General features: G+C 38.3%; 1 protein-coding gene across 1 annotated transcript in view; it reads left to right on the forward strand.

Annotated features, from left to right (window-relative positions):
- kcna4 (potassium voltage-gated channel subfamily A member 4) overlaps positions 1-17,743 on the forward strand; it is an 83,134-nt gene that overhangs the window by 32,258 nt on the left and 33,133 nt on the right. The gene's annotated exons all lie outside the window — the stretch shown is intronic.

A 17,743-nucleotide genomic window follows, 5' to 3' on the forward strand; every position in this document is an offset into this window, starting at 1 on the left:
GGGATTGATTTCAAAATAGATCAAGAGACGACCTGAGTGGGACTTTAATATCTGTAGTTTTGTGGGACATGTTCGTCAGTGCAGCCTTGTGTATTACTTAACCCCTTGTGCTATCCTAGGCACTTTAACATTGGGAGTTGGGTCATCTAGACCCACTAGACAGTGCGCTGAACCTTTTTTCTTCAATGATTTGTGATCTTCACTGGTGTCCATGGATTTCATAAAATCTTTCCACCTTTATCCATCTTTGTCATGGGAGGGAGAACACCTCAATGTAAGGGTGGGGTCATCTAACAGCAAAAAGGTTAAAAGGAAAATTTGCTGTAGTCAATCTTTGATCAAAAGAAATATTGAAATAATAAATGCTGAAAAGCACTAACTTTTCTACTGAATGATAATTGTGCTTTCAAAATATAATGGTGTTTGAAGTATTTTTTCAAATAGTTTTTATTTATTTATTTCAAGCTTTAAAAATATTTAAATACTAGAATGAAAAATTGCAAAATGTCAAGTGTAAAACATGCCTCTTATTCCTCTGTTTAGGTTTAATGAAAGTTAGCTTATACATCTTTTATCTTTGTGCAAAAAGACCACAATTGACAAGTCCTAGACGAGTTTAATGATTTTCAATTCAAGATATCTATGAGGAATTTAAAATCAGATCTCAATGATCCAGTAGAGTCAGTTCAAGATGATCCTGGACCTTACAGTGATATGCTATTATTAGATCTTTTAGAAGCCCATGAAGTTGAACGAACCACGCCACTTCACATTAGCAATATTTATTTTTATCCTGTGCTAATGAAGAGGACTGTCATAGGAAAGCACTCATTAGGAAGGAACGGTGTTCTGAACTGAACAAAATCATCGAACCCAGCGTCCATCAACTTAGTGGCCAAATTATCTGCCTTCATTATTCATTTCATGAATGAGAGGGGCTCAAGTGGAAGATGTAAGATGTAGAAAAGAAGACAGTGAAAAAGATTTGTCAATTCAATTCAATTTGTATAGCCCAAATTCACAACAGCAATCGTCTCGATGGGCTTCGTCAAGTGTTCAATCAAGTGTTTCAAACGTTTGACATGAAACCACACACTTTTGCTGAGGCATCTGATTGGCTAGTTTATAACTTGCAATACAGAAGCAATATCATGAAAAAAATTAGGATTAGCAAGAACTTGTTAAAAATTGTTACTCTGACAAATATAATGACTAAGCCATAGCTGCTTATTTCTCAAAAAAAAAAAAGTCTGTGGGATTTTGGATTCTTGGAGCTAGTGGGTACTTCCTGTTTGGAACATGACAGGGGAGGGGCCACTCAGTCCAGTTCTCATATACAGTTATGAGCAACGGTTGGGGATTAGGGTCTGATGGGATGTGTGATGAAAAAGTGTCACGAAGAAGGAAAGGAAATGTATGGAAACATAGTGTGGCAGAACCATATTTACCACATGTGTACCTGGGTTGTTCGGCAGGAGGATGTATCAAGGGCCACAGACACTGGACATCGTTTTAAGATGGATTCTGGGGACTGCTGCTGCACAATTATGTTGCCATTGATAAAGTTCCGGGACACATCCTACATGTTGTGGTCACAGACCGTTGTGTCTGTGAACAGGACTCTGGAGAGCAGACCTGGTTGGAATACAGTCAGGATGCAGAGCCATTAACTACATTTAATGTAGTGGCTATATTAAATGTATTTCGCCATTTTGCAAGGACTCAACAGTCCTCCAACCCTACTCCTCATATATAAACTGCAAGGCCAGATGCACCATGGGAATTTGTGTTTTGTGTTCTTCAAAAATCGTCATACTTGTTTTAAAATCTGTTTATGTGTTTTAATATGGGGGCTGCACGGTGGCTTGGCGCTCTCGCCTCAGAGCGAGAAGGCTCTGGTTCAAATCCTGGCTGACAGCTTTCTGTACGCCTGGTTTTTCTCTGGAAACTACGGCTTTCTCTCACAGTCCAAAAACATGCTTCAGTGGTTGATTGGTGTATCTAAATTGTCCCGAGGTGTGAATGTGTGGTCCTGACTGGCGATTTGCTCAGGGTGTACTACTTTCAGTAGCCCTGTGACCCGGAAATGGATTCAGCAGGTTCAGAAAATGGATGAGTGGGATGTTTCCTAACATAAATTTAAAGGTTTGAAGGGGAGCCTAACATCATGTAAGAAGAATGTGTTTTTGACTGCCTCCTCTTGCATGTGTGGCCCTTAAAAAATGCATTCCCTGTTCACAGATTTGTTTTAATCCAGCCCGTAGAGCAGGCCCAGATTTAGCCATCCCCACTATGATAGCTCAGTCAGTCAAGTGGACTACTGGGACATGGGAAATCAGGGTTTGATTCCCAGGAGAAGTGATGAACTTCATCCAATGTGGCAAGAACTTTCATGCTACTGTCTAACTATGTAGCTACAAGGGGCCCAAGACTGTGTCTCCCCAGCCCAGATAAAATAAAGAGTTGTGTCAAGAAGGACATCGGGTGTAAAAATCCACCTGCGAATCAGTGAAGAGCTGTTTCCTGTGGCAACCCCTTGTGTCCTTACTGACACAAGTCTGTATTTTATCCGGGGCACAGAACCTGCACAGGGTTTTATTTATTTATTTTTGGTTTTTATGGGGGGTGTTTTTTTTGTCATTTTTATTCCTTCAGTCAATTGTGCATTTTTGTGGGCCATCACGTTTGGCGGGGGCAGTCATGGCATTTGTGCCCATGCTCTGGCCTTGCCAAAAAACCTGCAGTATTCAAGAGGGAAAAAGGAAAAAAGAAATGAGGGTGTCAAAGTTCACTTTGGGAATGATAACCAGGAGTGAATCAGAAGGAATTATTTGTGGATAAAGCCATAAAAGCCAGACTGAGATGAAAATGAGCAGGGATAGTGCACACAGTAATTATTCTGGTAAAGGGGTCTCTAGAAGCCTACAGGAAGACCAAAGTGGAGCTGACTGTGCTGGCTGACTGCTCATTTTCTGGTTGTACTCTGATTTAACACGCTTGGTCATTGTTTTAATCATTCACGTGTGACTTGGTACTTAATTGTACAGTTTTCTGTAATGTGACTAACTCTGGTACTTGTGTTTGTGACCGTCTTTGGTGCAGGAGGAAATTTCACATTAGCTGCCACGTCTGCTTAAATAATTACTGCTTCCATCCTCTGCAGATATCTGTTGAATGTAAACTCTAGACTGTGATTAAAAAAAAAGCTGCTTGACTGTTTTCCTCAGTGGAGCTGCAGAGCCTCCCAGCCTCGCTCCCTATGCTCCTCTTTGATCACACACACTCGTACACACGGCACACACATCCTCCCACTGCCGCACAGTTTCTCTTCTTCTTTTGATTCTTCTTACTGCAGGAAATTTTTATTTATTTATGCTGTTTCAGCTTTTTCGCTGAAACTTTGTTACCCTGCCTTGCCGCTCTGTACTTTTAATGATGCAAACAGTTTCTGTGTGTGGGTTCTCAGTGGCCTTTTTGAAGGGGAAAAGTACGGTGGCCCTGAAGTGCAAATCCCGCCAACAAATCACTCAAGGTACAAACATAGTAATGATCACAACAATCAAAAAAGCAAAAAAAACAAAACAAAAACAACATTACAGTTCAGAAACCAAAACACAATTCCAGAAAAAGTAATGAATTAAAAATGAAAGATTTTGGAAAACAAATGTAATTTCCAGATTAAATTATGTGTTGAATGTTGAAAAACGTCTTGTCGTCATAAAATTGTAACTTTTTCTCAAAACCTTCGCAGCCACCATGCGGCCTGTAAAAATGCGACTGCAGTCTCCCTGTTACAAAGGGCTACCTGCTGATTTGCTAAAAAACAAGCATTTAGGTAGCCGAGCGGTGGCATTTTGGGACATGTGACTGTAGTCTAAAACAAGGCTTTTTGAGTCTGTAACCGAACAGCATACATGTTATTCTTGAACTGATTTTAAACTTGTTTTATTTTTTATGTTTTTCTTTTCATTTGTGTGCGTGTGTGTGCCAATGCCTCTTGGCATGGCAAAAACATTTTATCTCAAGGGACTTCCTGGTTAAATACAGGTTAAATCAAATAAATAAAAACATTTCAACATTCAATTTAATTTTTGGAAATTTATTTTTGTTTTCCGAAACGTTTTATTCTTATTTGGTTTTAATTTTTTGGATTTGGGTTTTGGTTCCTGGAATTTAGTTTTGATTTCGAAAATGTACTTTTTTTTCGCTCATTATATGTTTTTGAGTAGAGTGATTCGTTGGTGTGATTTTGACTTCAGGGACACCGGAGAAAAGCGAATATTGAACTGACACTTTATTGCTGTGTTTTACAATTATTGAATGAAAATGAAAATTGTGTTTTTGGTGCTTTTAACATGTTCTTGTGACATTTTTCTGATGATGGAGGACATATAAAGAAAATTATACGTAAGTATATATAAGTTCGTATTTATTTATTCAAATAGTAGTGACTTAGGAGCAGTAGAAAAAATGCTGTTTAAAAAAGCTTGTAGTTGTTATGTACAAATTACAATCAGCAGGCCACTAGCTCCCTGCTCTGCTCCATTCTGAAGCATTCACTTGAAGAAAAATAGATCTATGTAAAACTTTTCGTTGTTCGAGCTGGCATCTGACTCAAAACTGTATGGCTGGATAGCTCCACTATAGCTCGCCATTGTTGTTGCACCGCTAATGTTATTTTGGGGCTATGAAGGCCTGTAAGCTAATGGGTAATATTTAGTTCTAAAATCAAAAGAAACCTTTACATAAAAATCTGTTTGTTTGGTCATTTTTCCCTGGAAAGGGTAGTAGTTTCTATATAGTTTATATCAACAGTTTTATAAAATGTTAACACACAAGAAAAGCTCTGTGTCTTACGAATACTGTCAAATGTTGATGATAACATAATGTGGAAAAAACAAATCCCAGCAGACTTCACCAGTTTTGGCTTCACTCGTACTTTTTCAGGCTGAAAAATGTTTTTATGTTGAAGAAACTTTGCAGTTTGGTTTTTCTTGGGCCAGCTCCACGCTGCTATTTTGGATTGCTCTTGCTGACTGACGTCTGTTGGCTCATGCTGGGAGACCACAATTTCTTCTTTTAGGAGTTTTGTTTCTACTTCTCCAGCCACTAACAGTGAATCCTGTTTGCCTCCAGCCAACTTCTAGTTTAATGTAGGCATTTTTTCTGCCTCTGTGCTAAGATATTAGATTCAGCAGTTGGCAGAGTTGAATGGTCACTGCAGCAGTCATGGAAAATTCCATTTGATGAATTTTTCCTCATAATTTATGGCTGTTTGTGTTTTCCTTAAGACACAAAGTCTCTTTGTTTTTTGTTTTTTCTTGTACCTGGTAAAAAGGCCTTCAGAAATTTCAAACATACGTCAGGGATGTTTTTGCAAATGTGGAAAATGGGGAATGTGGAGAATATTGGATGTGCAATTTTCACCAGATAAAAAGTAGACCATTCATTGACGGTGCGCCTTATAATCCAGATAAAAACCGGGGGGGAAAAAACCTCCCAAATCTGTAATCTGAAAAGAGGCAATTATCACTGACAGACAGATTTAAAGGAGTTTTAGGACAATAGATTCAGCATTAATGTTTATCACTCTTTAAAATAAGTATAATAAGTATCACTCACTTTTGATCTGTTTTAAATCTTAGTGGTCTTTTAATTATGATAATGTTGTTTGTAAGCGTCCTCCCCAGTGACCCTGGTGGAGGAACAATGTTTGCTCTCCAGTCCAGATATCACCACATTCTCCATTCTGGTGTATTGCTGCAGTTGTTCCACTTTGTTTTCCAGGTCTTTAATTTTCTTCTTCAGTCACCTTTCTCAGTGGTTTTACTTCATTCATTCTGCTGCTCCACCACTTTCCTTTTTTCTCCTGACATAAAGTTTTGGAATTGTCTTAGTTCTTCCATTTACTTTGCTAAGTTTTTAATTCACTCACTCAATTCATTCATTTATTTACTTATTTATTTACAAACTGTTGCAGCTGTTGTTTCTCAGTTGTTTTGTTGTTCTTTAACGGTTGCTTTTACTGTGTATTTTTACTTATTTATATTTGTTTAAATTCCCTTTATCACTTTATCCTCTGTAAATACCACCTTTTTTTGCTGTTTGTATTTGTGGATGTCTTCTTTTTGCTGCTGAAGACAAGATATCTATCTATCTATCTATCTATCTATCTATCTATCTATCTATCTATCTATCTATCTATCTATCTATCTATCTATCTATCTATCTATCTATCTATCTATCTATCTATCTATCTATCTATCTATCTATCTATCTATCTATCTATCTATCTATCTATCTATCTATCTATCTATCTATCTATCTATCTATCTATCTATCTATCTAGTTTTTAACCATTTTTTGTGTAATATGATTATGGGCCTCCATTAGGCCTCAATTTTCCTACAAAATCTTTCAAGATATTTCAGATTGCACAATAAGTACAGAGCTACTAGATGTCACATCAAGCCTTACAAGATAAAATGAATTAGATCGAAGAATGTTAACAATCCTTTGAGATTTTAGATAAATTGAAAGAGAGCTGATCAGCAAAGATGAAAGCAGCCAGGTGCCAGTGGCAGTGTGAACATAGCTTCAGGTGTTGTCGGTGACATCTCTGGCATCCAAGGGTTAAAGTTTCTGATGTAGGATACTTATAAAACTACACAAAAAATACTATATGGGTTTCCAAAAATAAACACATAAATGTATTTTCCTTGAGAAATCTCTGTTGTTAAATCCTGGCCAGTGGCTGGCTAAACACTCATTAAATATCTTGTAGATAGAGCTAAACATTTTTCCTTAAACAGAAATCTTTCCAGGCGTGTTGTCTTTTCTTTTTTTCTTGGTTCAGTGTGTCTCAGCAGGAGGTGGAGGGGGTGGATGGAGTAAGGGGGTGGAGGGTATTATTAGTTATCTCAGTGTTTGCCTCTGTGGGTTTCCTGTGAGCTAATTGGAGCCCTCCCATGTGTCCCGGCTGAAAAAATGTATGTTTGCAGTTAAAAATAGGAAGAGCATTTCCTGCCTTGTCGGGGACAGTTTTTGTCTCACAGAAAATGCACCTTCATTTGGCGGCTGCTGCATCAAAAAGTGAAAATAGAAAGACATCAAAACAGAAAGGTTGTGTAAAACACCACAAAACATGACTGAAAAGCAGCAGTCAGCCTGGTAAACAAGTTGATGTGTGAAAGGAGAAGACAATGAAAATGGCGAGGAGCGACTTACTGAACAATGATGCTAAGTAAACCTGAAGTTTCTAAATTTGCTGAAGAGTCATTTGGCAACACTGCAAACCTCACATTTGACTACTGCGTGCTCAGTGGCGCGTGAATGCAACAAAAAGATGTTTCTTGAAGAGAATGAAGTAAATAACGTATAAACCAAAAGTTTTTCTTTGAAGTTTTTATGGTTCTTGGTACCTTATTGGTTCCTGTATTTATGTGAAGAAAATTTAACAAATCTTGTATTATTTACTGAACTACACTGAAGCCTTAGCTCTTGTGTTGATATTCTTTGAATTACCGTAACTCTTCAACCATTCATGCAATTAATGTCATGCCAGCAGATTCTGAAACACTTTACTGCAATAAAGTTCTTATGCAATCAAGGTAAGTCAGCTGATTCTGACATGAAGAAATCAGCTGAGTCTTACGCTTCTCTTTGTGTCAGAATCCGCTGGAATTACATTAATTGTCCATCACAGCTATACACGTTAGCTGCGTTAGTAGATCTACAATAACATCCAACCGACATTTAGACAGAGCATCATAAACTGCTTAAAATTTATTAGACTTCAGTAACCAAAATTAATCGATAAATGAGCTGCTCAAGATCATACGGCGCACTGATATTTTTGAAAAAGAAATGAAGCCTTTTCTGTGCGCCTTATAGGGCTGAAAATGTGGTAGTTGAAAGAAAAACACAGTTATAGGAGTCTCAGTTACAAGTAGGAACAATCAAATATTATTAGGAAAAAAAATTAGAATAATATTTGACATCTATTAACCAAAGACAAAGAAATGTTTGGAGTTTGAGAAAGCTAAAAAAAAACACGCTAAATCTATCAGTGAGTGCAAACCGACCTGACAAAGATGAATACATTAGGTTTCAGTCATTGAGAAAGGAGCTGGGTGATGAGAGACCAAGGAAGAGAAAAGGAGTTAGAATGCTGATGCTAAACGGCTGCAGGCTCCTGTGTTTCTGCTGCACAGACACAGAGCCGGCCTCTCTCACTGACAGGTTGTAATTGGATAAATTTGATTGGTGAAGCGGGGCATCGCTGGGCATTCATTTAGATGTGTGAGAAAGAAACACAAAAAGCTACGCACCTTCAGAGGAACTGAATGGTTTTTTTCCAGCACTGAAAGACCCATTCATACTCTGCAGGTATAAATTTGATTCCTACTCCCAGATTGATTTGCTCCTTTGAACTGATGCCCTCCATTCCTTCATTGTTCTTCTTTGGATTGATTTTAATGGGGTGAAGGATCACAAACAATCCTTAAAAAATGAAAGCATAGCTCAGACATCACACTTGATGTCATATTTTGGCCTTATACTTTCTTTAGAATATTTTTTCCCTTGTTTTAACAGTTGTTGAGACACACAAACATATTTTATTATTTTTCATGAATCATTAATCATTATAGTAAAAAGCAGTTGTGGAATTTACTATGTTTGATGGAAACAGCTGGATCCTAATGGATTTGTCATCATGTCTTTATTTTTTTTTGGACTTTTTCCAGTGTACTCCAGATTTAGAAAAGTGATGTGCAAAGGCCTCTGTACCCGGTTCATAACCTGCAGGTCTTTTTAAATTCTTTGCCAAATAACTGTACAATTCACTTTGCTGCTACAACCTTTGAAAGACAGGGGTGCAGCCAAAAGATCATTACCTGTCAATAGACTCAATAAAGTAATCTGGAGATCTCTCAAACTATGATGACACGAGGCTGATAACAAATGTGCAGTCGGCATTCATGCAAAAACTCTTGAAAAAGGTGCACAGAGTGAACATTTTCACATTTCTTTCCACTGTCAAGCGAAGGGCAGTGTGTGACGTGTGTTAAACGTTTAACCCATGGAGTTCACACTGGACAAGCAGGGAGGGGCTTCTTTTGCCTTTCTTTTTCTATTGTTTACTAAAGTGTTGGTAGAGGCCATCTAAACATCACTACCAAATATGAGCCTCGATTGCTTAAAGTTCAACATAGTTTAACTTGCAACACACGTTCAATGGCTGCACCTTTTGTAAATAAACGCCCAGAAATGGTTGTTGTAGTAGCTTTCATAGCTACGCGTAAAAGTGAGAGTTTTGAACACGGAAGCCCAAAACACTAGTTTACATAGACTATATATTGGAAGCGTGAACGTAACTTCAGATCTGATCGTACAGTTTACAGACTGATAATGCTATTTGTAGCCATGATTGGATTACATTGAAGTCTTTGTTTATCTGCTTACATAAATACTCACTCTTGTTGATTTGTGCTATTTGTTCACAGTAATATTTTAAGTCTCGTTTTTAGACTTAGTAATATTAGAGCAAAATATTGTTAGATTAAAAAAAAATTAGGAAAGAAAATAAAAGAGAGATCATCTCCAAACTAGTTGAAGTCTGGCTCTAAATGTCTTATGATCTATTTTAAAAGCATTCCCAGTGGTCTTTTAATTATGATTATGCTTTTTCTTGCCAAAATAAAAATTGCGTCTATTTCTGCAGAGTGGCAGGAGTTCATAAAAATTCCCATCTGAGTTGTGGCTGAGACCGTTCCCATCATTCATCTGTTTACACTCTCTCCTAATAGCTTACAGCCCCTCACAACCAAACTTAACATTACCGGTGCAACAGAAATGGCAAGCAGTTTTGGAGTTATCCAGCTGTACAGCTTTGATCCAGGTGCCGGGTGGAAAACAAAAATCTACATGGATCTAGTCAACTGCAAGTGAATGCGTCGGAATGGAGCAAAGCAGGGAACTTTAGCCCCGCCCACAGTATATTCTTTCTCAAAAAACAAAGTTGTGAAAGAATTCCCAGAAACATTTCTGCTAGACCTGCCTGAGAAACGGGTGACTGATCTAGATCAGTGGTCCCCAACCACCAGTCTGCGGATCAATTGGCACTGGACTCGCAAAAGAAACAATTATGCCCCTATTTTCTTTCTGTTGAGTCACGACAATCTATTATTTTGAAAAATCTTTTAATTTGAAAATCGACAGTATTCTCTCGGTTACATAGTCCAGCATAATCCGACGGCGTGCAACATGAGAAAAGTCGTATGTGAAACGTTTCTTTGCAAATAGATAAGGGATAAGTGGAGGAACAGAAGAACAGATGGAAGAACAGGCCATGACTTCAATACAAAAAGGCTACCAGGATTCCTACTTAAATTTGGCTTTATTGCAACAGGTGATTCCTGCACAACGAGCCTATTTGCATAGTACTCATAACATTCATTGGCGGAATATGTTACCTGAGATTTATGTTCCACTGCTGTTATTATCTGTTTTCATTAATAATATTCAAACATTTGGTTTTTGCATTCAAGTACCGTAAATTCCGGGTTATAAAGCGCACCCGATTACAAGCCGCACCCACCTATTTTAACGTGCTCAAATGTTTTTGTACATACACAAGCCACATCAGTATACAGGCCGCTGCCTCGACAAAGCGCGTCCTGACTACCAGAGTGTGCATGGCTCATCACCACACTGTGGGCAGGTACTGGCCTTGTCTCAAGCTCATGTAACTGATTACACCCACATCTGAAACAGCATGGACCTCTATTCTGTTCACAAGTTCCTCAGTTATGGGTTTTTTTTATTTGATTTTTATTTTTATTTTTTTTAACTTATTGACAAACTAGGTATCATACATAAAATTACTAACAGTAACCATATAATCAACATTACATCCCTCAGTTATGATGAGGAAATTTACATCCGCGATCCCCCATTTCCCATGAGTCTTAGGGGCTAAAGGCGGGGCCAACGCCCGGCTCGCCACACTGTTGTTCGTGTTTAAGAATGAGCAAGGAGCAGCAGTGCATGGAGGGGTGAAAAGGAACAGCTCTCCTTCCACTTGTGTCGCGGCAGCATTATGGTACTAACGGGGCTGGTTAAAAAACATCAGTAAAATAGCGCGCGCCTCAGCGCGATACGCGCGCCTCAGCGCGGCGCGTTCGTCAGAAGCTTCCTTTCACAACAAACACTTGTTGCTCCCCGGACGCCTCTGCGCTCCGCGCTCGCCAAGCGGGCTCCTTGTCCCCCCTTCCTATCCGAAAAGCTCACATGGTGGCTGTGAGCTTTTCAATGCAAAATTCCGCTCAGTCAGAAACCGTAAAAACGACCAAATGGATTTGTGTTTCCAGTCGTGTCCCGACAAAATAAAGGCTGATGTTATTCACACATATTTACGTGCAGCCAGCCGAGTCACTATGACTCAGAGGTAAATACACTTCTGAGCATGCGCTGTTCTCTCCGTCACGCAGCTGACCGGCATTTCCATTTACTGATGGGGGATTTTTTCACGCTGCTTTTAACGATTGCTTTTAACTTGAAAGCTTTATCATATTGTAGCGGCGATCAAGTGCACGTTGGGTCTAATGGCACCAAAGGATTCTGGGATGCGGCCGGGCATGCGTGTTTCTTTTTGTTGAACCATGACTGAAGTGTCTAAGACCTGAAGTGATGTCCATGCTGTTTGGCTGCTCAGAGGTGTGTTAAAAAAAATGACTTGTGCTTGGTGGTGGATGGCGCATACAAAACCATTCACCGAGCCCGAATGTACGTACATGGCGGCCGCCAATCAAATCCATAAATTAGCCGCGTCACAGAATAAGCCGCAGGGCTGTGAGCGCAGGAAAAAAGTAGCGGCTTGTAGTCCGGAAATTACGGTATACTGTTTGTTTGTCATTGCAACCCCCCCCCCTTCCGCCGGACCGCAGTCACATAAAGGTTGGGGAACACAAATCTAGAGTCTAGAGAAAGAGGAGAGAAATTCTGAAAGAAATACCGCAATCCTTCAGAGAGAAACTAAAGGTTACATGATCTCGTTGAAGGAGCAGCACATTGCCAGGAAATCAAACTTTGTGGTGACTGACATAGCTGGGCAAGAGAAAACGGTTCAGGGGCCAGAAAACACAAATCTCCAGAATGAGAGCAGTAAGGCAGGGAAAACGGAGTGGAAAGTAACAAATGTCTGGACATTGATCAAACTGTTGGTGTGTTGTAGAAATGAGAACAAGGGAAAGTAGAAGGTGGAGAAGAAACTGAGCAGATCATTGGAGAAACTAAAGAATAAATAGATGAGAGAGAAGTTCATGAATGAAGAATTGGAGTTAGCAGCAGCTGACAAGGAAAACAAAAGAGGAAAAAAGTGAAAGTCTGGATGTGGAGAAAATTATGTTAACAGAGGAAAAGAGGGAAACAAGGAGAAAAAAATGAGCTGGTCATAGAAGAAACTGATGGGAAACTGAATGTGGGAGAGATTTAATGTATGACCAAGACTGACAAAATGGAGAAAGATCTGCAAACACTGCAGCAAAAAATTCCCAGGAAAATGAAAAAGGAAAAAAACAAAAACAAAAGGAGGATATAAAAACAGAAAGTTGTACAGAATATAATAAATAAGCTGATCACTACAAAAACAATAAAAAAATTAAGGTTGGTATATGTTCCAATCGTGAACGAGATTTAAAAATGACTGCAGTCACGTTGCTTTCCAAACTTGCTCAAAGATGAGACAAAAAAGGAGTTCTCTCCTCCCTGAGGAGCAGCAGGTGAGGAGCAGAGCAGAGACCCGCCCCAAGTGAGTGATGTGGCGGTTGCAAATGAAATGACTCTAAAGTCGGCTCTTTGGTGTGGAGGACAAGAGCCAACTCTTTTTTATTTTTTCTAAAGTATTTCACCCTTTCTTACTTTAAGTTTCTCTCTTAGCTGCATGTGACTGTGTTACGTCCCTCTTCAGGGAGGAGGGAGAAATGTGCAACATAAAGAAAATTATAATAACCGGTTAACGTTGGCCACACAGCAGTTTATTCGGTAACACATAAAAACTTAAAGGAAACTAAAGGAAAATAATCCCTCAAAGGGGGGATAAATAATGGTAAAACTTAAATTCTCAGGCTTTATAGCAAAACACAAAAATATGCAACAATAGACCACAAGAGCAAATTTACCAAAAGGACAAAACCAGAATCAAACAAAGGGGGAAACCACAGGCTTTCTCAAGCCAAGGCCAGGCAGACAGCAGGGGCAGGCTGAAGAAGAAATTCCCACTCTGCAATGCAGCCGCAACTGTAGCAGAAGATCCTGGGAGCTTTTAAAGCTTCCCTCCAAGCCAGGGGATTGGAAGCAGCCTCAATCAGCTCTGCAGAGGGGGCGGAGTCAGCAGCTGTGCAGGAGCTAGACTTCTGCAGGAGCTGAAACTTAAACACATATACACACACACACATACCCAAAACAAGCAGAGGGGTCGTAACAGACTGTGTCTCTGGTCAGTATGAGTTAGCGTTCAATGCGCTCCGCAGAGGGGGTGGGGGGTAGTATGGTAGACTTGCAGCAGGGCAGAATTGTGGACAAAAGGCAGACGTAGAGAGAAAGGTGCAATTCATTATAATGGAAAGCCTAGAGTCAGCGAAAATGAACATGGAGGCATTAAATAGTTATTTGTGTTTTCAAGAGAGAGGCTTAATTTCAGATTTGATAGATATGAATATACTGTAGGGGTTACAGGTTCATCTCACTTTGAGCAATGGCATAGACCACACGTGTTGTAACTTATCTTTGTGTCATTTTTCAAACTGTTGTCTAAATTCTAATGAAGCCAGGTTATGTCTTAAACTAGGATCATACTTTGCACAAAGTCATTACTAAAAACAGATGTAGTTTGTTCAAACTGTTTTTCCCTTGATAATCTGTACATGAGAAGAAAAAAAATAAAGTAACAGTGAATTCCTTTTTCAAAGAGGTAATGAGTAAAAAGATTTAATTACTTTACTCATTTAATTAATTTTGATCCAGCAACTAAGTAAAGTAATCAATTACTTTTTAGAAGTAATTTGCCCAACACTGGACATCACCAGTAGGGGCCTTATCTCAAAAACGGATCAGAAAGAAAGACTGGGGCAAAAAAACTAGGAATAAAAAATGTGTTGATAAAAAAACAATCATTTGAACGAGGCAAAACCATGTAAAAAACAAATAAATAAAAAGGGCTGCATGGTAGAGTTTGCATGTTTTTTCCTGTGTGGGTTTTTCCTCAGGTGTTCTGCTTTCCCCCCAGAATCCAAAAGTGAAGATTAACTGGAAATTTTCCATTAAGGTTTTGGGCTCTACAGTTTCCTTCATTTTTTCAACCAACTTTTTCTTCTTTCAAATGTAAATTCTTGGTCATAATAACACATTTTTTGTGTGTGTTTCTGCGTCTTTTCTTATTTCTGCATCATTACCTTTCTTTACCTAGAAACAGTTATTCCACTCTTTCTGTGTTTACCTCAGTGTCCTCTCTGACACCAATCGATCACTGTAAATGGTCGTCACTACCAAACCAGGTTCTGCTGGAGGTTTCTTCTTTTTCTTCCATTAATGGGAAGTTTTCTTCTCCACTGTTGCTCAGTTGCTTGCTCAGTTCAGGGATTACACCGAAAAACCCTTTGCTGTAATCTGTCAGTGGTTTAAATGGACCAAATACAATGAGGACGACCTGTCCTTACTGACCCGAGCTTCAGCTCGTACTGTTTGTGCACGCTCTGGTTTTCTTCAGGTCCTCCAATAAAAAAAACAGTCTCCACTCCAAGCTACCGCAGAATTCAGGGGGACTTTTCTTTGAAATTTTAATTGTTTATTTCTAATTGATTTTTTTTGGAGTAAAAAGTGATTTGATTTTGTGTTGTTTTTCAAAAAAGTTGATGCTAAAATTTAAATATCCTTCAGTTATCAGTTAGACAGGTTTTATTTTTCTCATTTTCAAATATTTAAATACCTTTTAAACCATAAAGACACTTTCTTTATCTCTGTTAGTTTCTGAATATAAAACATGGATATTTTGTTTTTTATCTGTACATTGTACAATTTTTGTCTAATCAATCAGTGGTAAAAAAGTAAACTCTATCACTTGAATAAAAAAATAAAACATTCCAGTTAAATTCTAGATTATAACAAATAAAAGTTAAAGAGTTAGTTGTATGATGTTTTTTTTCTTTCAAATGCAGCACAAAAATATGTTAAAGGTTTTAAATCCTTTCCCATTTTTCTTTTAGATTACCCAGTGCAACTCTGATATTAAGAAAACAAAGATGTACATGGATCTGTTTGAGAAGGTAGCCTGTGGGCCGCCCAGTGTATTTTCTATGAAAAAAATCGGCTCTTTTTCAAACATAATTTTTCATCCGCTCCTAATTCACAACAATTTGAATAAAGAAATACTCAGAAATAAAGTTTTAAGCTAAATTTTCTTTATATGTCCCCCATCATCATTAAAATGCCACAAAAACATGTTAAAAACACAGAAAACTCCATTTTCATCTGCTTGGGTCCATCTGTATGTGACTGGGCTACATCGTTAGCAGACACTTTCTAACTTCTTGTCCCATCATCCCTCATTCACGCACCAGGGACTCACCCTCAAATGTGATCAATTAGCTCCACGTAATATTCCATTGTCGCATTGCCATACATAACATTGAAAATGTTATCCCAAAGGAGGGCATCATAAGTCATAACTACAAAGCTTGTGCTTGGATTAATGTAATTATTGTCATAACAACAAGGACTGGAATCTTTTATAGAGGCTTTTTGTCTGAGTGTTTGAGTGCCATGTGTTTGGGTTGTTTAAGTGCATAGAGAAAGACAAGACAGAAAAATGTGTCGTTCCAGACAGATCACATGGCCTTCACATAAATATACGAGTGCCTCTCTCGTGCAACTAAAATTGCTGTGCATTCTGGGAATTCAGCAGCCTACACAGTGTAAAAGGGGCCTCATGATATCAGTGGCAGCAGAGGGTTTCGGCTGTTGGGCTGTACAGTGTTTTTAAGTGGCTCTGTGTAACAGCTGGGGAGCAGGATTTAAGCCACAGCGCGGGACTGAATTATGCATCATACTGTGAATGTTACACCATGTCTGTTTGAATGCAGCGCTTGTCCTGTCTCTTCGCCGTTTCCGAAGCAACCTAAATGTTTGCCACACAAAGAAGAGAGAAGTAAAAAAAAAAGGCAGATTTTCTAGACGTGATTTCAGGTTAATATTTAAAAATGTTTTTTTACTCATACAACAAGACTAGAGATGTATTGTAGAAAATACTTGGGTACTGTGTGGCAGTATTTGTACCTTCTGGATACCCTGATGATTTTGTCAGTGTTTATTTTGGTATCTTTCCCGTCCATGTAGTCATGCATTAAATCTAATGACCAATGATTCCTCGCTGGGTGAGCACTAGAAAACAGGCCTTTCTTTGCCAAGCATGCTAACCCTCGCTGACTTAGCAGAGTGAGCTACACAGTAGGAAAGCCATCACTAGAAAAAAAATACAAGTATATCTTAATCTGAGGTTTAGATGATGAAAAAGGGACAGGTAAAAAGCTTCCCCACAGACAAATGTGATCAAAAGTTTGTTCACTGGCCAAAAAAATCAGGAAATAAAGGAATTCAGTTTGTCATAAATCATTCCAGCGGACTGTTGGACCTTTCACTATTACAGTCAGACTTAAATCTAGTTTGAAGTGAGATATGGTCAGGTGTGCTGTGGGAAATTACTGATCTAAAAACATTTTCCATCTCCAGGATTTCCACTCTTTGTTCATCCAAATAGACCCTGATAAAACACTGAGTAGTTAAGAATATGAAAGATTGTAAAATACTTTTTTCTGTGTTTATTTAATTCTATTAAAGACACTCAGAAGTGGTTAAAGTCTTCACTTCCTTGTTCCGATTCTGCTCATAAAGTCTCTCAGTTCCAACAAAAATAACAGCTAAAGCTCGTCTTTAGCTGTGTAGTTTTCCGCAGAATACGGCGTCAGACCGTGGAACAAGTGAACGAAACAATGAAGCTCAGAGAAGCGAGTCTGTCTGCCATCTGCAGCAGTTTTTAGCACTACATCTCCCATGATGCATAGGGTTAAAGTGACAGCATCTCACTGTTAAACGTCTTGAAACCACAACGAACACGCATCAAACAGTTTTTAAATCTCCTTGATTAAGGTCAACAGTTTAGTTCTCCTTCAAGGTTTGTGTTTATTAACAGCCAAACATCCCAGAGTTTGGTCTAAGTAACCTTTCTAACTGAAACACTTTTCTAATAAGGTCTGGAATAATTTATATGTTAAATTTAGGAAGAAGTAATAACAACATTTAAGAAACAGGATTAAGGTGAAGTGGCTAACAGACACTATTAAACTAAATTGAAACAAGTTAATCATCTAAAAAGAAATTAAACATTTTTGTTAAAGTTTTCAAAGACTTTGATCAGGACAAGAGAAAAAAATAATAAAACTTCTACATGCTAATTTTTTGTGAAGCTACAGAAAACATAAATATAATGTTAGTCTTTTTGTGTAAATTTTATCGAACATATTGTGATCATATAATTGTTCCCTTTGCACCAACATTGAAATAAATTTAAAAAAAAATCACTGTGTAGAAAGAATACATTTGCTTTTTTGTGAGTTTACGTAAAATTGCAGGTTAATAAACAGAAGGGAAAAACAACTACCAGGGTAAAATGTCAATTAATTTAGTTGAA

This window comes from Oryzias latipes, chromosome 3 (genome assembly GCF_002234675.1).
Source record: "Oryzias latipes chromosome 3, ASM223467v1".
NCBI lineage: Eukaryota > Metazoa > Chordata > Actinopteri > Beloniformes > Adrianichthyidae > Oryzias > Oryzias latipes.